Below are 13,792 nucleotides of genomic sequence, written 5' to 3' on the forward strand. Positions count from 1 at the left end.
TAAATTGTCCCAAGAGGTACTTGCCACTACAATCTTACCATAGTGACTTGATACTTTTACTTTAACATTTCTCTACATCAGCCTTGTACTCTTTGATCTAATCAAAGCACTTAGTCTTGCGGCACATCAAGTAAATGTATTTGTATCTTGAATAGTTGTCTATAAAATAGACGAAATATTCGATACTAACTCTTGTCATAGGATCACACAAATCAGAATGAACCTATTCCAAAGTATCTTTGGCTCCATACCCCTTATACTTAAAAGCTTCTCGGTTATTTTTCCTTCCAAGTAAGACTTGCAGGTTGGAAAGATTTCCACTACCAATGAGCCCAAAAGTTCATCAGCTGCCAATGAATCATACTTAAGTTAATATAACCTAGCCTTAGATGCCAAAAATATAATTGGTTCATTTTCGAAGGTTGCTTTCTCTTAAAGTTAGAAGATGTGTTACTAATTTCCATTTGTTGCATCGTGGGAGTTATTGTATTTATAAATTTCCAACCAACGTACCAGAACAGATAACTTCCCTCTTTTTCTTAATAACAACTTTGTTATTAAAAGAGGCAGAATATCAAGTTCTTTGAATAGTTTAGAAACTGAAAACTAGTTCTTTCTAAACTTGGTATGTAAAGACAATTACTTAAAATCCATATTTTATTCTTATCAAAGGATAAACATCTTCCACTGCAATAGCTGCCATTTTTATAGCAGTGTCCATGTGGACAGTGTTTTTATTTTCATTTAGTTGTCGGGTTTCCTGAAACCCTGCAATGAATTGCGGACATGATTAATGGTATCTGTATCTGTAGGACCGTGATCGTTCGATAGAGGGGGGGGGTGAATATCGATTCGAAAAGTTGAGTTAAAATACGCAGCGGAAAAGTAAATGAACACAGTTGTTTTTACTTCGTTCGGAGCCTGTGACGACTCCTACTCGAAGGCTCGTGGTCCTTGACCACTTTCGTTGGGCAATCACTATCAATTCGAATATAGTTACAAAATAAGTACAGGAAATGCTAGTAAAAAAAAATAATACCGACAAGGAAATTAACTAAAACCCGAAGGAGCACTTTGTCGGAGCTTGTTGGCGTCGCAAGAACGTAGAGCAGTAGAGGAGTTCTCAGATATGATGATTGATTAATCTGAAGCTCCTGCCTGGGGCTTCTTTTATATGTTGCTCCGGGCGCCTGAATTCCTTCCGGGCGCCTGAAATGTGATGTAGCTGCTCAAACCGTGATGCTCCACGTGGCAACGACTTGGCTGGATATAATTTGCCTTCCGGGCGCCCGGATCCCTTCCGGGCGCCCGGACCACCTTGTTCCAGAAACCTCCCTTTTCCTGCAAAACAAAGTTAGTCCGAGGCAATATATAACCTGCAACATAGATTGTTAGTACATTTTATAATAGTATGAATTAGCATAAATAGTATGACTTAGATTCCGTCTTTCCGAGACCGGAATCTAGTCACGATTTCGACTTAGATATCCGAAATGGATCTAAGCCGGATCGACGCCTAATGTTCCCTTCCCGGGAACACGTCCTCGCAGTCACTCCCCTCCAGTGACTTACCTCACTTACCTGCCAGACGTCCGGTCAGCCCGTCGACCCGTCTGGACTTCTTGCCAAGCTCCGGTCAGCCCGTCGACCCACTTGGACTTCTCGCCAAGCGTCCGGTCAGCCCGTCGACTCGCTTGGACTTCTTGCCAAGCGTCCTGTCAGCCCGTCGACCCGCTTGGACTTCTTGCCAGCTATCCGGTCAGCCCGTCGACCTAGCTGGACTTCGTGCCAGACATCCGGTCAGCCCGTCGACCTGTCTGGACTTCCCCTGCATACTAGATCAAAGTGTCAGACAACAACAAACTAACTTAACCTGATTTGTCATTCATCAAAACCTGGGTTAAATCGTTAGTGCTAACCACACCAACAATCTCCCCCTTTTTGATGGAATGACAAACTGGTTAAGTTAGTGAAAACATATGCAATAAACAACATGCATTTATGTGGTTTTAAAGTTTGTGTTTTCAAATTGGTTTAGCTAACTTAACCATCTAACCCTCCCCCTTTGGCATTCATCAAAAAATAAGCAAGGGTAAACAATCATAGTGTAGAGTTACTTTTAAAAAATAACCACAGTTAATCTTGGAAAAAAATATCTGAGTTTGGTTCAAAATTCAAAGATAAAAGTACAATTTTTAAATCCAAGAAAAAAAATCAAGTTGACTTGGGGGAGACAAGTTGAATTTTTAAAAGTATAAAATTAAAGTTAATCAAGTTTAACTTTTCAAGCGTGTAAAAAAAATTTTTAAATTAGGATTATCAAATTTTCTTTTCAAGTTTAAGTAAGATTTACTTTTCAAAAAGGTAAATTTTTTTTAACTTCAATTTTTCAAAACAAAGTAAAAATTAAACAAGTAAGATTAAATTTGCCAAAATAAACTTTTAAGGCTAATTTGATAAAAGCTAAATTTGGAAGGTTTAATTTTCAAGCATATGTTAAAAATCTAATGCTTCAAAAATCAATTTAGTAACTTCCAAGTTTTTCAAACACTTAGTTTAGCTTTTTGTAAACTGGTGTTTTAAAAATAAGTCAGTTTTAACATAGCTGTACAAAGGTAATTTTTCAAACACACAAAATTTTAATTAATTTCTCCCCCTGAACTTGATACTTAAATTTAAACAGCTGTCTAACCAATTAGGTACTAACTAACTATCAGAAGATAGTAGCTTTCACTTGGTTAGTCAGATTAAGTTGATTATAAGCAGTCAGTCTTTGACTTGACTGATGAACTTAATCTGATTAATATCTGAGTTGTATTTAACGTCCAGACTTATGCTGATGCACCGAAATAAGCATCTTAAGTCTAGACAGTTGGCCTATGCATCTCACCCCTTTCTATGTTTGTCAAACACAAGCAAGGTAAACCTAAGGTGTTGGTGAGATGCTCAAAAACTAGTCCTATGGGTACATGCTTTCTAAGGATTCAAAACTAGTCTAAGGCCAAAACTGTTTTTGAAAATCTAAAAATGGAAAGTTTTGAAAACACACAATTTTAACTTATAATTTGAAAGAATTATTTTTGAAAACAATTTTGAAATTTAAAATTCCTAGTCTATTGAGCACATCCCTAATTTTCGACGTAAGTTGCTAAACTCACTTTCAGGGAGTGGTTTTGTGAAAATGCCAGCTAAATTTGATTTGGACTCAATGTATTTGAGTTCAATATCACCTTTAGTAACATGATCCCTGATAAAGTGGTGCCTAATCTCAATATGTTTGGTTCTTGAATGATGCACAGGGTTCTTGGTTAAGTTAATTGAACTTATATTGTCAATTAATACTTTTACATTTGTGATATTTAAGTTGAAATCTTTTAGAGTATGCATCATCCATAATATTTGTGCAACGCATTCGCCTATAGCTATGTATTCTGACTCAGTTGTAGATAGAGCAACACAATGTTGCTTTCTACTAAACCAGCTGACAAGTGATGAACCTAATAATTGGCATCCACCACTTGTACTTTTGCGGTCTAATTTACATCCAGCATAATCTGAGTCAGAATACCCTATTAGTTCAAAATTATTTGTCCTAGGATACCAAATTCCTACATTTGTTGTTCCCTTAAGGTATCTAAAAATTCTTTTGACTTGTGTCAGATGGGATTCCTTAGCACAAGTTTGGTATCTAGCACACATACTAACTGCAAATAAGATATCAGGTCGGCTTGCAGTTAAGTATAGTAGGCTACCTATTGCACTCCTATAATATTTTAAATCAACTGGTTTTCCATTTGGGTCATTATCTAAGATTGTGTTTACTGCCATAGGTGTTTTTATTTCTTTTGTATTTTCTATTCCGAATTTTTTAAGTAATTCTTTAGTGTATTTGTGTTGATAAATATAATTTCCTTCATTTGTTTGTTTGATTTGTAATCCTAAGAAATAAGTTAATTTTCCTACTAAGCTCATTTCAAATTCTTTTTCCATTAAATTAATAAATTCTTCTAAAAAAATCTGAATTTGTTGAGCCAAATATTATATCATCTACATATATTTGTGCAATAAATATGTCTGCATTTAATGATTTAACAAACAAGGTTGGGTCAATTTGACTTTGGTTGAATCCTTTAGATGTTAAGTAGGATGTTAGCCTTTCATACCATGCCCTGGGTGCCTGTTTAAGTCCATATAATGCTTTCTTTAACTTAAAAACATAATCCGGGTGTTCTAGACTTTCAAATCTAGGAGGCTGACCTACATACACTTCTTCTTTAATTAGTCCATTAAGAAAGGCAGACTTAACATCCATTTGGTATAGTTTGAATCCCTTATGGGCTGCATAACTTAGTAACATTCTAATGGATTCTAGTCTCGCTACTGGGGCATAGGTCTCATCATAGTCAAGTCCTTCAACCTGACTAAACCCTTTGGCAATTAGCCTAGCCTTATTTCTGGTAATTTCTCCAATTTCGCTTAATTTGTTTCTGAATACCCATTTTGTTTCTATTATTTTCTTATTCTTAGGTGGTGGTACTAGGTCCCAAACTTCATTACGCTCAAATTGGGCTAGTTCTTCTTGCATAGCTATAATCCAGTCTGGGTCTAGTAGGGATTCATCCACAGTTTTGGGTTCAATTTTTGAAATTAAAGAAATTTGACTTAGGTTTCTAAAGTATGATCTGGTTTGAACTCTCAAGTCTGGGTCACCAATTATTTGATCAGTTGGGTGATTTGGGTTAACCCTTATTGTTCTAGGGGGTTGACTCTCTTGATGTTGTTCCTCTTCTTCATGACTTAGAGTTTGGTTGGTTTCTGGAACAAATTCAGGTGGTTGTGTAAGTTCTAAGTCTTGTTTAGTTTCTTCAAATTTTACATTAGTAGTTTCTTCAATTTTTAAGGTAACCTTATTGTAAATTCTATAGCCTCTACTATTTAGGGAATATCCTACAAAAATTCCATTTTCAATTTTAGAGGAGAATTTTCCTAAGTGTTCTCTTGTATTTAAGATAAAAACTAGGCACCCAAATACTTTAAAATATTTTATATTTGGTTGTTTATTATAAAACATTTCGAAGAATGTTTTGTTATGGGTTTTATTACATAGCAGGCTGTATTAACAGCTTCTGCCCAAAAGTATTTAGATAGGTTATACTCATTTAACATTGTTCTAGAAGCTTCAAGTAAGGTTCTATTTTTTCTTTCTACAATCCCATTTTGTTGGGGGGTTTTAGGGCATGAGAACTCATGATGGTAACTGCTTTCAAGACAAAACTGTTAAAGTTGTGATTTTTAAATTCTCACCCATTGTCACTCCTAATTCTTTTAATTTTAATATCTTTTTCGTTTTCAATTTGTTTGCAAAAATTTATAAAAATTTCAAAAGTTTCATCTTTATGTTTTAAGAATTTTACCCAAGTAAACCTAGAATAATCATCTATAATTACTAAACAATATACGTTTCCATTTATAGATTTGACTCCATGGGAGTCAAAAAGGTCTAAATGTAGAAGTTCTAATATTGAGTTAGTTTGTGGCTGATTTGTTTGTTTGTGAGTGGATTTAGTTTGTTTGCCTTGTTGACAAGCATTACATATGGTTGAATCTAAGTTAGGTAATTTTGGTAAGCCTCTCACAAGTCCATTTAGTTTACTTATATTTCTGAAGTTGGTGTGAGACATCCGCCTATGCCATAACCAAGTTTCTTCTTTTTGTGTTAAATAACACTTAATGGAAGAAATGGTTAAGTTGATGGCATAGATGTTGTCTTTTCTAAAACCTTTTAGGCTTATGGTAGGATTATCTAGATGTTTGATTAAACATTCTGTGGATAGAAATTTAACTTTATACCTAGTATCACACAATTGACTTATACTCAGAAGATTATATTTAAAATTTTCAACAAGTAAAACATTTGTAATTATAAAGTCTAATTTTAATTCAATATTACCAATTACCTTGAGTTTGCCGTTGTTTCCAAAGGCAACTGTTCCTAAGCTTTTGTAAATGAGTTGAGTGAACTTGGTGTGATCTCCAGTCATATGTTTGGAGCAACCACTGTCCAAAATCCACTTGGTTTCCTACAGTAAGTAGGATTTAAAGTTAGTCTTTTAAAATTTTGAAGTTAAAATTTTGAAATTAATTTTTAAGTTTAAAATTAAAATTTTGAAATTAATTTTTAAGTTTAAAACTAAAATTTTGAAATTAATTTTTAAATTAAAATTTTGAAATTAATTTTTAAGTTTTAAAATTAAAATTTTGAAATTAATTTTTAAGTTTAAAATTAAAATGTTGAAATTAATTTTTAAATTAAAATTTTGAAATTAATTTTTAAGTTTAACACTAAAATTTTGAAATTAATTTTTAAGTTTAAAACTAAAATTTTGAAATTAATTTTTAAGTTTAAAATTAAAATTTTGAAATTAATTTTTAAGTCTTATTCATCTCACCCGATCTATATTATCAATCAGGGAATCCTATGATTTTGTGAGATGAAATTGGTTTGATTACAGAGTTTGGTTTAACTAGTATTAGATTCAGGTTTAGTTTTGGTCTGTACAAACAGGCATTCTTCGGATAAACTTCTAAGCTTGGTGAGTCACATGGACGTCATTAGAAGTAACCAACCTTTCGAGGTTTTCCGAATAGTCCTATCCACGGAGCTTAGTACTAAATCTTGGTCTAACTGGTTAGGATTCGTTTAAGGGTAGCTTCGGTCAGTTCCACTTGGCCAAATGCATCAGATCGAAGCCATATCTTTCTAGACATGCGATGCCCAAGTTTCCCTAACATACTATCATCCAAAAACTTCACCGGTACCATGATTCAAGTTAAACTTGGTCTCTAATCCTAATTACCCTGCCGGGTTAATTTGTTTTGGGTTACCCTGTCGGGTAAGTTAGTTTTGGAGGTGTCAGCTATTCTGGAGCCTCCCCCTGAATTATTGGCCATTGATTTTAAATTTTGGTTTTAGGTTTGTGTCGATTCTTTTTATAGTTATGGTTAACTTGGTGATAATTTTGTTGATTTTTAAAGTGTTTAGATTTTGAATTTGATTTAGGTTTGTATTTTGAATTTTGGTTTGGTTTATTCGATTTTATATAATGTATTTTTTCTTTAGGTATATAATATTGATTAAGTCCTACTTGCGTGGTCAGACACGCTTTCGGAACCCAAGCTAGATTGGTTGATTTGTATTGGGTTATTAATGATTTGAAGGTTTTATTTGAATTCGACTTATATCCTAATCCGGTTTTATTATAACATGCTTTTTGATTATTCAGGATTAAGTCTAAATTTTTTGATCTTGTTGTGAATTTTTCTAACATTTCTTTTAAATTATTAATCTCATTTTTTAATGATAAATTGTCCTCCTCAAGTGTTAGATCTAGAGTTGGACTTGAATTTTTGATTTGTTCCTTGAGGTTTTGATTTTCCTCAAGAAGTGATTTGTTTTCATTTTCTGTTTTAATTAATTTATTGTTTAAACAGGAAATAATTCTAAAAATTTTTTTGTTTAAATTAAAGTATACCTCATTCGGGCATTCGGAAACGAGTACGGACTCGTGGCTTGTTTCGGGTTCAGACCCGTCTTCATTTTCCGAGTCGTCTTCTGTTTCAGCTTCGTGGGCCATCAGTGCGAGGTGGCTCTGATGTTTCTGTTCTTCTTCCTCCGATTCGTCCGAGGAGTCGTCCCACGTTGCTTTGAGTGCCTTCTTTTTGGTTGGCTTCGGTTTGTCGAACTTCAGTTTTGGGCATTCGTTCTTGTAGTGTCCCTTTTTATTGCAGCCGATGTAAGTGACGTTCCTTTGTTCTGTGGGAGAGCTGATCTTTTGAAGGTCCTTTTTACTGAAGCTCCTCTTTCTCCTGGTGAACATTTTTCTTACCAAGTTCACCAGGTGTTCTTCGTCTTCGGAGTCTTGGTCGGAATCTTCTTCAAATTCAGGCTTGCTTTTCTTTTCTTTGGTGGAACCTGCAAATAAAGCTATACCTTTCTCGGCTCCAGCATTAGTTTGTTCATGTAATTCTAATTCACAGAAAAGCTCATCTAATTTTAACTTAGAAAGATTTTTTGAAATTTTGTAGGCATCCACTATTGATGCCCACAAACTATTACGTGGAAAGACGTTTAATGCGTACCTTATTAAGTCTCTATTTTCCATCTGGTGGCCTATCGCATGAAGCCCGTTGAGGATGTCCTTGATCCTCGCGTGGAGCTGATTCGCCGTTTCTCCTTCCTGCATTTTTATATTAAAAATTTTATTTAAAAGCAAGTCTCGCTTTGTTACCTTGGCGTCGCTCGTCCCCTCGTGCAGCTCGATCAATTTGTCCCACAGTTCTTTAGCGTTTTTGTGTGGACCGACTCTGTTTAGTTCTTCTCTTGTTAATCCGCACTGTAGAGTGTTGATCGCTTTATTTTCTGTTGATGCCTTTTTCTTTAAGTATGCTGTCCAGTCTTCAGGATCCAGTAAATTCCCGGAGTTGTCTACTGGAATTTTGTAGGGTCTCGTAATGCTCATCCACTGGTCGAAGTCTGTCTTGAGGTAAACCTCCATCCGCTTTTTCCAGTACGAAAAATCGTCCCCGTTGAAGAGTGGAGGGCGTACTGTGCTGAATCCTTCTGTCTGAGACATTTTAGTCCTGCGCACAGACGAAGGAAAAGAGACAAAAAATCCCAAGACTTGGTCTTGGAGTAGTAGTGCGGGACGAAAAAATAGTAGACAAATCTAGATTGGTGTTGCACCAATTTAGATTTAATTGCAAAAAAATGATATACCAGTTTAGAATTAGAAAAAAAAATTTAAGAGGAAAAAAAACAAAGGAAAGGTTTCACCCCCAGTCTGATTGGTGGTTGCACCAAATCAGAGCGGTACCTGCTCTGATACCACTTGTAGGACTGTGATCGTTCGATAGAGGGGGGGTGAATATCGATTCGAAAAGTTGAGTTAAAATACGTAGCGGAAAAGTAAATGAACACAGTTGTTTTTACTTCGTTCGGAGCCTGTGACGACTCCTACTCGAAGGCCCGTGGTCCTTGACCACTTTCGTTGGGCAATCACTATCAATTCGAATATAGTTACAAAATAAGTACAGGAAATGCTAGTAAAAAAAAATAATACCGACAAGGAAATTAACTAAAACCCGAAGGAGCACTTTGTCGGAGCTTGTTGGCGTCCCAAGAACGTAGAGCAGCAGGACCAGCAGTAGAGGAGTTCTCAGATATGATGATTGATTAATCTGAAGCTCCTGCCCGGGGCTTCTTTTATATGTTGCTCCGGGCGTCTGGATTCCTTTCGGGCGCCTGGAATGTGACGTAGCTGCTCAAATCGTGATGCTCCACATGGCGACGACTTGGCTGGATATAATTTGCCTTCCGGGCGCCCGGACCACCTTGTTCCAGAAACCTCCCTTTTCCTGCAAAATAAAGTTAGTCCGAGGCAATATATAACCTGCAACATAGATTGTTAGCACATTTTATAATAGTATGAATTAGCACAAATAGTATGACTTAGATTCCGTCTTTCCGAGACCAGAATCTAGTCACGATCTCGACTTAGATATCCGAAATGGATCTAAGCCGGATCGACGCCTAATGTTCCCTTCCCGGGAACGCGTCCTCGCAGTCACTCCCCTCCAGTGACTTACCTCACTTACCTGCCAGACGTCCGGTCAGCCCGTCGACCCGTCTGGACTTCTCGCCAAGCGTCCGGTCATCCCGTCGACCCGCTTGGACTTCTCGCCAAGCGTCCGGTCAGCCCGTCGACCCGCTTGGACTTCTTGCCAAGCGTCCGGTCAGCCCGTCGACCCGCTTGGACTTCTTGCCAGCTATCCGGTCAGCCCGTCGACCTAGCTGGACTTCGTGCCAGACATCCGGTCAGCCCGTCGACCTGTCTGGACTTCCCCTGCACACTAGATCAAAGTGTCAGACAACAACAAACTAACTTAACCTGATTTGTCATTCATCAAAACCTGGGTTAAATCGTTAGTGCTAACCGCACCAACAGTATCTACACTCCAGGTTCTGGTAGATAACTCCACTAAACATGTTTTAACTAATGAATTGAATACACCTATATTGTTCTAAGAGGCAGACTACCTTAATGTCCAAGTCCTATTTCCAATCATTACAATTGAGACTAGTAAGTCTTTTCTATAGTATAACAACTAGGGAATTGACAAACATTTTAAATCCTAAGAATCACAAAAATATTTGGTCATGATCAATTCCTTAAAATCCCCATGAATTTTGTATGCCACGATAGTGTGGACGTATACAAAATCAAAGAAGAGATTTTATCCATTAATTTTATTATCTCGTCAACTTTACTTTATAACGAATAAAATTAATAGTTGATCTTTCTTTGATCAAATATTTGGTCAAAACTTTTGAATTTAAAATAACATTGATTCCTCAAACAATATTATTTAAATTCACCAACACCTCAGACACCGTGAATTTTGCATGCCACGATAGTGTGGACGTATACAAAATTAAACATTTGTAAGAGAAGGGGTTTACCCATTAATTATCTTGTCAATAAATCTTTATGACAAATAAAATTACCTCAAACACCGTGAATTTTGTATGCCACGATAGTGTGGACGTATACAAAATCAAACATTTGTAAGAGGGGTTTTTAATTTTATTAAAATGTCATCCTATTTATTTGACAAATTAATAGTTGGTTTTCTTTGGTCATACAAATAATAGCAGTGACTCCGATGGGGAGGATACTATTAGACGTGCCTAAATGTATACCATTACTTGACACTAAGTCCATTAATAAGATTGTGCCCCTTTCGATGGGGAAGATCACACGCTCTTAATTAACTTCCTATAGTCATCCAAAATGGAAGTTTAATCTAGTGATCCTCAAACGAGCTCATCCGATATGGAGGAAGGCACTCAGAGCCAACGCGCAAGCTTGTTGCATCACTTATAAACCAGTAATGGAGACCGTGGAATTTATTTAAAAATAAATCCCTCTCCCACTTAGTTATTTAAAGTGAGGAATTTTGACTATGCTAGCCTACTTAACATGCATATTAACAAGCACACACAACACAACATAAAAAGCAATAGAAAAACTAATTTTCAACTATTATGACTTTTATCTATTGCTGTCCTCCGTGTGTCGCCAACCCTAGCTGCTGTCATCTTTGACCACCGCCACCGGGTCTAGTTGTCGCATCCATCTTGCTCCTTGTTCCGCTGCGCCTCTGATCCTCAAGATTCGATCCGCGACATAAATAGAATTTTACATTTTTCGATACTATATTCCTCGAAGGAATGTACATGTAAACTAAATCGAACATAAAATAAAATTTACATCCATCGATCCTATATTCCATAAAAGGAATGTACATGTAACTAGATCAAAAAATAAAATCCTAATAAAACTAAATACAGTTCCTGTTGTATTTTATAATACAATCATGCACACACAATAAATGCCCTTGACATGTCCAAGGGTCCAATCACACACATAAAAACTAAAAGCCATAATAGTTGGATCCTGCATCCACAAAGTTAGCACATCCTACTATTAACCTGCCTAAATTATGTATGACATGTGCATAATTAAACTAATACCAAATACACAGAGGCAAACCCTAGCTCTGATACCAATTGTTGGTTGCTACTCGGAAAACCTAATGGTTCCACCGTACAAAAATTTTGTACAAAGGTCTGAACCTTTTCCTAGCTACCATGTGTTCTTTTAAATTAAACTTGGATCGCATGCGGAACTTAACACGTTTGATCCAAAGTTTAATCTATTTGTTCTTTTAGGTTTAGACTTGGATCTCTTGCGGAACTTAACACGTTTGATCCAAATCACCTAGGTTATTAATTCCATTAAATATTAATTTCCAAAATTGGCTTCCAGGACTGCATGGCGAGGCACATGACCTTCTTGGATATGAGAACAACCACCACCGCCTAGATAAAGCCTTTTAAGGAAAGCTAATATTTAATTTCCTTAAATAACTTTAGATCAACCGAAAAGAACAATCAAATCACAAGGAAAAGAAAAAACAAAAGAACACAACATCGAAAATAAATTCGAAATACTATAATCGCATGCCTCTTGTATTTGGTATTTTTACAAAGAAGTAAAACTAGTATGATGCGGAAATTAAATATTAGTATACCTATTCTTTTGCAAGCAAAAACCTCTAGGTCTTCTACCGTATTCCTCTTCTAACCTCGGATGTAGTGTGGGCAACGATCTTCCGAGATGAGAAACCACCAAAGCACCTTCTTCTCCTTTCTTCAAGTTTCGGCCAAGCACAATGCTTCCAAAAGATGAAGATCTTTTTCCACCAACCAAGCTCCAAGGGATGTAAGCTTTCTCTCCTTCTTCTCCAAGCTAGAATCCGGCCACTACTTGATCTCTAAAGAAGAAGTGAGGTTCGGCCACAAAGGATGGAGAGACGAGAAGAAGAGGAAGAGGCCGGCCACATCAAGGAAGAAATGAGGGAGAAAATAATAGAGGTTGTTCACCATGAAGCCTCCTCTACCCCCTCTTTTATAATCCTTGGTCTTGGCAAATAAGGAAAATTTAATAAAAACTTCCTTAATTCTTTTGCCATTGAAAAAAAAATTATTTAATTAAAAATAATTTTCTCTTCTCCAATTTATTTGGCCAACCACTCTTCTCCCCAAATCAAGGAAAGTTTTAATTAAAACAAAAATTAAAACTTCCTAATTTGTTTCCAGAAATTTATAAAAATTTCTCTAATAATTTTTATCCCTTTATGATTGGTTTATAAAAAGGAAATTTAATAAATTAAAATCTTTCTTTTAAACATGTGGATAAAAAGAAAGTTATCTCTAAAATTAAAATCTCTTTTAATCTACAAATAAGGAAAGATATCAAATCTTTTCTTAATCTTTTGTAGAAACTTATAAAAGAGAATATTTAATTTTTTAAACACTCTTTTAAATCATGAACATGGTTAAAAAGGAAAGTTTTCTTAAAATTTAAAATCCACCTTTTAATCAACAAATAAGGAAAGATTTCAAATTTTAAACTCTCTTTTAAACATGTAGATGATTTACAAATAAGGAAAATTTTTACCAAAAATTAAAACTATCCTTTTAATCTAAAAATAAGGAAAGAGATTAATCTCTTCTCTTAATCTTTTGTAGAAAGCTATAAAAGGAAATTTTTAATTTTTTAAACTCTCTTTTTAAAAACATGATATCCACATAAGAAATAATTTTAATAAAAATCCTTTTTAATATTCTAGTGGCCGGCCACCTAAGCTTGGGTCCCGACCACCAACTTGGCTCATCCACTTGGTCTTGGTCGGCCCTAGCTTGGGTTCCAAGCTAGCTTGGCCGACCCCATTGAATGGGTAAGAAGGTGAGTATGTAGTGGGTATAAATCTCTCTGTACAAGAGGCTACGATAGGGACCGAGAGGAGGAATTGGTTTTGGTCTCTCGATAAAATTAAGCATCCCGTGTTTGCCCCGAACACACAACTTAATTTTATCAATAATAATTCATTCCACTAGAGAACTATTATTGAACTACCGCACCAATCCCAAATTACATTTTGGGCTCCTTCTTATTATGAGTGTGTTAGTCTCCCTGTGTTTAAGATGTCGAATGTCCACTAATTAAGTGAGTTACTGACAACTCATTTAATTAATATCTTAGTCCAAGAGTAGTACCACTCAACCTTATCGTCATGTTGGACTAAGTCCACCTGCAGGGTTTAACATGACAATCCTTATGAGCTCCTCTTGGGGACATTCTCAACCTAGATTACTAGGACACAGTTT

This window comes from Zingiber officinale, chromosome 3A (genome assembly GCF_018446385.1).
Source record: "Zingiber officinale cultivar Zhangliang chromosome 3A, Zo_v1.1, whole genome shotgun sequence".
NCBI lineage: Eukaryota > Viridiplantae > Streptophyta > Magnoliopsida > Zingiberales > Zingiberaceae > Zingiber > Zingiber officinale.